The sequence below is a fragment of the Cyprinus carpio genome, chromosome B8, assembly GCF_018340385.1.
Source record: "Cyprinus carpio isolate SPL01 chromosome B8, ASM1834038v1, whole genome shotgun sequence".
Lineage (NCBI taxonomy): Eukaryota > Metazoa > Chordata > Actinopteri > Cypriniformes > Cyprinidae > Cyprinus > Cyprinus carpio.
Window position 1 is genome coordinate 4,576,330 of NC_056604.1, and position 7,514 is coordinate 4,583,843.

The window sequence follows — 7,514 nt, forward strand, 5'->3', positions numbered from 1 at the left end:
TTCATTTTAAGGTGTCCTTGTTTTACATGTTATATGTGCTTACTAAAACAATAAATTATGCATAATTGCATGCAAGGAACCCTAAACCAAACCATATTCCTAATACTAACCATATACATATAGTAAACTAACATTACTCAGTACTAAAATGTAGTAAATGTAAGGAAAAAATAAAATCTTAAAAAAAAACTTAAAATAAAGTGTAACCCAATTCTTTGTCACTTCTTAATTATATGTAAATAACAAAGATACAACATTGTCTTGGTAAAACTAACATAATTCATCAGAAATAGTAGATCAGAGTCTGTTACCCGGCAGATTGCCCTAAATTTCAAACTGGAATATTAAAATGTCAAAATTAGTATGTTTATCTGTGTTGAGGGAAAGGCTGGGAGTGAACTATCGATCTGTGTTCAGCAAAATCAAAGGATTAACTGTACAAAAGATACATACACACTCATGATTTCACCTGAGCTCAGCAGAGGCCCATGGCAGGACAGTGCAGAGGCACAGCTGACGGGGCTCTTTGCTTGTTCCTGATGCTCTTTCCCGAAGGGGGCCCGTACATGGAGTCATTCAGTGGCTGGCGCCATAAATGAGGGCCACGCCAGTGGCCCAGCACTGCTTATTCTAGAAGGACACAAGGACTTTGGAGCACAGCCAAAATGCCTGGAACAAAAGGTAGATATTGAAGCAAAGTATGAAATATGAACACTTTTTAAAAATGATTTCATATGATATGTAATATGCAAAACTGCCGCAATAATAATATTAGCAGATTACACAAGGCATGCAAAAAGTAATGTCCTGAATGTTTTAACATTTAACAGGTAACAAGTCGGACAAGAAATCAACCACCAAGGTAAAAATTGCCCACAGCAGACCCATTGCACATATTGGAAAGTTACACACACATAATTCATAAAGCCTGCTCAAAATCAGTCACTGTCAGTATAGGCTAATGTTCTGGCAAGGTTCTCTCAAATGTATGAAAAAAATTCTTCCAGCAACATTAATAGAACTGTTGTCTGGACTTTAATAACATTCACAAAACATCAGCACAAAACCCTTATTTAGACATCGTTCATGGTAATTTTTTTTCCCCTGAAATGTTTTATGAAATGTTACTTGTTTCAGGATGTTCAGAGAACATTAGAGAGAACTGTTCCTACACTCTTGGAAAAAAAGGTACAAAAATTGTCACTGGGGCAGTACCTTTTCAAAAGGCACACCTTTGTACCTAAAGAGTCAAGGTACATATTAGTATCTAAAGTATACACATTAGTACCTTTTGAAAAGGTACCGCCCCGGCGACAGCTTTGTACCTTTTTTTCTGAGAGTGTATAATATATGCACAATGATTAATGAAACATTTCCTTAATGTTTTCTCTGACGTTTGCATTAACAAAAAAAAAAAAAAAAAAAAAACAGGTTGTTTTAAACATTCTGAGACCATTTTCGAAATAACATTTTCATAACTTCATAAGAACATTTGCTAAACTTTCTTTTATTCACCGGGTTAACTAAGATCTTTAAACATTCTTCCAGTAACATTCACAGACTGTTCATCTAAAGTTGTCTGGTCTTTAATAACGTGCACAGAAAAACATTGTTCATGAAACATCTTTTTCTAAATTTATTTTTTAAATGATATTACTTATTACTTGTTTAAGAACATTCAAAAGTAACTTTCCTATAATTTTTGCAAAATGATGACTGGAACATTCTCTTAATGTTTTCTTTAACATATTTTTGGAACATTTAGAGAACATTCATTGTTATCTGGAATAACTTAGATCTTTAAATGTTCTTCCAGTAATAGTAATACAACATTCATTTAAAGTTGTTGGTCTTTAATATTCACACAAAAACGTTATTTATACGTCCTTCATGGAACGTTGGTTTCTGCAACATTTTTTAAACCTTGTTACTACTTCTTTTAGAATATTTAAAGACCATTCAAAAGAAACATTCTTCTAATGTCTGCACAATGATAAATGAGACATTCTCTCAAAGTTTTATCTAATCATTTGAAATATTCAGAGAACATTCAGGCATAAGGTTTTCATAACTTAATAGGAATGTTAGCAAAACGATACTTTTGTTAGTTGGGATAACTGAGATCTTCAAATGCTTTCTTTTGAAACTGAATTTTATTTAGTTATTTATTTTTCCCTGTAGCAACCTCAGAATCCCAAGGAGCAGCCGAAGAAAGGTGATCAGAAAGGAGATGATGCCAAAAAGCAAGGAGGTAAATACTGACAACAGCACAGAAGACACAAGTGAAAAAAAGGCATTTCAGATGCATGAAATACAAGCAAAAATGACACTGCACATATCTGAAATGTAAAATGCTTTTTATGGCTTTGACTCACAAATAACGATTTGTTTGATTGATTACATAGAATAAAGTGTAAAACGATAAATACTATACGTTATCTTGATGCAAATGATAAAGAAGATTGCACATTTCTTGCTCTCAGGGACAAGTGGATTTGTTTCCAGTCAAAGTATCTGTCTCTTTGTCTTTCCCCCGCAGGACAGCCGAAGGGAGAGGAGCAATAATTTCCAGGCCTTCGTGAAGCTGGCTCTGGAGACTCTCCTGGGCTCTTGTCGACGCAAGCATGGGGGCCCCCAGGGTCGGCCGGGCTGAGGTTTGCTCCTCCCACCACCCAGCCAATCACCAGCAGCCATCTGACCATCGCTAGACAGAGCCTGGCCTAAGCCACCGTAGTCTGTCCCTTCTGTACCTCCTCACATGGGTCTCACGTTTGAATAACACTGGTGATTTGCTCATTGGAAGTTGGGCCAATATAAAGACTCCAGAGAGTCTGTGGCCCGCCCTCATCTGTTAATCTGACTCCACCCATGTCATAGAGCTCAACAGTGTTTTACATAAATGAACTGATTTACAAATAAACATGATTTCATACACTTGCCATAATTTGAAATTTTGACTGATTTTTAAATCAAATTATTGATTTATTTACATACACAATACTATTCAAAGGTTTGTGGCCATTAAGATTTTTAAATATCTTTGAAGGTAGTCTCATGCTCATCAATGCATCATTATTTTGAATACAGTAATATTTCATATTATAATTTATTATTAATATTGCAATTTATATTATAATTTAATATTATTATTTATAATTTGTATTTTTAATTTAAAATTAGCAAATAATAATTATAGCTTTTTTTCATTTTTATATATTTAAAAATGTAATTTATTCCTGTGATGACAGCTGAATTCTCAACATCATTACAGTCTTCAGTGTCACATGATCTTCACTGATTTGCTGGTCAAGAAGCATTTCTAATTATTATCAATGTTGAAAAAAAAGTTGTGTTGCCTTTTGGGGGGGATCTTATGAAAATGACACTTTTTTAAGGATTCTTTGATTAATATGAAGGTAAAGACAACAGCATTTATTTGAAGTCAAAATCTTTTCTTACATTTTATTATAAATGCTTTTAGTGTCACTTTTGATCAGTTTAATGCGTCCTGGTGTGAATATTAATAAAAGACTTTGAAAATTAAAAAATACTTTTTTTATAACATGTACACTAATAAATCATTTGCGTCAAAACCAGGAGCATGTACTAAAGAAAATGAATAGGTTCAACTATAATTTTTTGCTGTTTGATATTTATTCAAACAATCTCAATTCCTCAGGCAATCAATTTTATAGCTACATAATTCTATAACAAAAAGAAATGTAGCCTCTTGCTTTGACCTACAATAACATGTGCATTATAAAATAAATCAATTTTTGCCTATACTGTCCCCAGGTGAACCAGCATCTGGCCTAGTTGACAGCAGAGAGTAATAGGTGTAGTGTATCCATGCATCAGAGACAGCGCTCAGGGAATAGAAAGCATGTATGTTATACAGTATTAGGCTGAGGCAGCTAAACCATAGGATGTATTTGTGCCAGAGAACAAGTGTTTTAGGAGGTGCATGTAGTCTTCTAACTAGATTAGGGGTTGTGTTGGTTCTGGAAATAAAGCATATTAAATGCACTCCAGTATTTTTGACCATACAGTGCTTCTGCTTTATTGAATGTCACAAAGCATGTCATTTTTCTCTTGACTTAACCACATCAGACACATTGTGAGTGTGTGTGATTATATATGCAGAGCCATAAACCTGTCAGAGTGATGTGAGCATTTCACTCCGGATGCACTCAAAAAAAAATATGCCATTCATATTTAATCTCAAGTAATGAATATTTACTGACAGCAGCGACGCTATCATATGTGGCATTTAACCAAAGATGTCATGCGATGGTCAGACCTGTATAAACTGGTATACTGGCTCAAACTTTTATTAAGAGAGAACAGGATATGAGAATAAATCTAGAATAATATAATATAATATAAAACTCCTACAAGTGCTTATGATTGTTCATATCTTTATTAAATACACAGTACTCGAAGATACATGTCCAAAAACACTAAACAGGCTATTATAAAAATGTACTCAAAAGTACCATGGTATTTCTATGGTATTCTATGAGGTACCATATTTGGGCCTTAAATATATGATACATATGATACAGAATACCATGTTATTACCATGGTACATGTCCGATAAACAACATAGGCTACTATAATTACAAAACACATTTGAAAAGCATGGTATTAACATGCTATTCTATGAAGTTCTGTACCATATACTGTATTACAGTACTAATTAAATATATATATATATATATATATATATAATATATATATATATATATATATATATATATATATATATATATATATATATATATTTATTTATGCACTGTACCATGGTATTTACATACTCCAAGGTAGGCTACATAATAGAATACCATGGTATTAAAACGTTAAATGTCCAATAAACAAAATAGGCTACAATGTTACAAAAACATGCCCAAAATGCCATGATATTAACACAGTATTCTATAATGAGCCATGTTCCTATGATACTCAATTACTACTGTACCATAGCATTTACATACTCAAGGGTAGATGGAATACCATGGTATCCAATAAAAAAAGGCTATATTTACAAAACTGTGCTTGTTGCCATGGAACTATAGTACAAGCATAGTATTTTAGACATGTGCAATTATAGTACAGTACCATGGAACGTGGATTTAAGTGTCACAGTATTACCATCTGATAGCATTACTGCATCAGTACTTTCATGATGTCGTGTAATTTATACCATAGTAGGTACTTCTTCTGAAACCCTTGCATTACCATGGTGCATGTCCAAAAACATGGTAAAACGATTGTGGTACGTTTTCTTATAGTACTATGTATGGATTCATAATTGTGTGGGTTCACGCCCACAAAACTCCCTCCCACCCACCCACCCACCCTCCCTCTCTCTCTCCTCTCTCTCTCTCTCCTCTCTCTCTCTCTCTCTCTCTCTCTCTCACGATTCTTGGCTTCCTCCATCAGAGCTTCAGGATCGTCACACGAGAGCATCCAGCGCGCGAGGCATCATTTCCTCACAGATATGGCTCTCCTTCAGTCTGTCGGATGCACGGCGGGATCGGCTGATTTCTGCGCGAACGCCGGAGAAATGTTCGGATAACTGGCATCGCTTTTCAGGTCCAGCATCTTTCTTCTGAAGTGCTTCAGGTAAACGCTCGTGTGCTACAAGTGACGCCGCTGTTCCAATCACTGTCGCGCTTTAACTGTCCGTGGGATTCTGGTGAGTGACACAATGTAACAAGCCAAAAAAATCGAATCGTGATTTGGCGCGTTTCACCTGAGACCGTGCGCTTCTCACGAAAACAAGTCCGGCGTGCCTTTCACCCTACAATTCAAATGGGAAGATTTTTTTTGTACTAGTATTATTTTTTGAGGTTGTGACATTTTTTTTTTTTTTTTTTAAGAAAATTAAACTTTAACACACAATTTTCTTGATTTAAATGAGCCCAGATGTTTAGCTTTTGAGTTTTTATTCTCGTTGATGATTCTCATTAGATTTTAATGCAGTAATGAGAATTGTCCTGTACGCATTATATTTTGCCAATTAAACATAAAATATTTATACATAGGCCCATTTTACAACTGAAATTATCTATCTATCTATCTATCTATCTATCTATCTATCTATCTATCTATCTATCTATCTATCTTATTTTGCATTATGTTAATGAGAATGGGTGCCTGCTTAATTGTTATGAAAATAATGTCACAAATGAATGCCAAAAAGGCTCTAGTTGTCTTTATGCTAACATATTTGATTTGGGGCTGCAATATGTTGTTCTGATTATGAGATTTTCCTGTCAGCTGGTCTGACTATAATTAAATGCTATTGGGAACTTGGCGTAGGCAGCAAATTGGCCTTTACAAGCTCTCTGTAGGTGTCTGAACTATATACAGAGAAGAAGCATTGATGTACAGTGTCTTATACTTGCACATAATGTTTTAATTTTACTACATTTCTGCTTCAGACAATAATTGACAGCCCCTCTGTTGAAGGCCCCTTATATTGGGACAAAGCTTTTCAGGGAGATGGCAAGAGGGCATTGTGTTTGATAATTAGTTATTTAACTTCTTATAGACACAGTTCTCTTAGAGTAACTTGATTTGTGTATCAGTGTTGTTATTGTTAATTTAACATAAAACTATCAAAAACAGTTTTTATTTTTGTTAGTGAATAATAATATCTTAATATTTGATGCAAAACATAATCTTGAAATATAGTGAACAGAATCATTTATTATCTGCGATATGAAATAAAATGTCAAACTGCTTTACACAATGGCTTCATTCAGTGTCTAAAAATCATTTTGGGAAATAAAACTGAAATAAAATATTGAATATTATATTAATAAAATATGAAAATAAAAATGAATAAAATATAATATTAGATGAAAAACTTGGAATCTAACTGAAATGAGTTGAATTTGAAGTACTCAAAGTACTTAAAGCAAAAAATAAATTAAAGATAAATATACAAATTAAAAATGACAAAATCATATAACAAAATGACTTAAACATAACTAAAATTAATATTAAAAAACTGAGAATATAAAATATAACTAAAGTTGATTTATGGTAAATTAATAATAATAAAAATATAATATATTCAAATATGGAAATGAATAAAAATATCATGTCATGAAAAGCTTAAATGAAAATTTGAAATGTTACCTTGGAATCTAAATGAGTACTAGAAGTACTAAAATGACTTAAATAAAAATGAACTAAAGCTAAACTTTTAAATTAATCTCAAAAGCATGTAACAAAAAAAAAAAAAAAAAAAGAAAACTGAAAATATAAAAAACCTAATTTAAAATAAAAAAGCAATGATGGTAAATTAATAATAGTAAAAAACATGTAGTGACTGACATTTCACGAATCAACCCTTGTGTGATTTGAACCACCAGTCTTAGAGTTTCCAGGCAGCCCAGCTTAATAGTTTCATCCCAAAAGGACGTCTTTGCTGAATGATGACTCACTTATGATCACAAGAACTATTGAAGTAAAACGTGTGTCTCTGTTTTTAACGTCTTAGG

The 7,514-nt window shown here is 33.1% G+C and overlaps 1 long non-coding RNA gene across 1 annotated transcript; it reads left to right on the top strand.

Moving 5' to 3' along the window:
• Nucleotides 1-538: 538 nt before the first annotated feature.
• Nucleotides 539-2,939, top strand: LOC122138216. The gene is made up of 4 exons (XR_006155395.1): nt 539-681; nt 831-862; nt 2,182-2,251; nt 2,540-2,939. It is a non-coding gene; the product is annotated as an uncharacterized LOC122138216 (long non-coding RNA).
• The last annotated feature ends 4,575 nt before the right edge of the window (nt 2,940-7,514 follow it).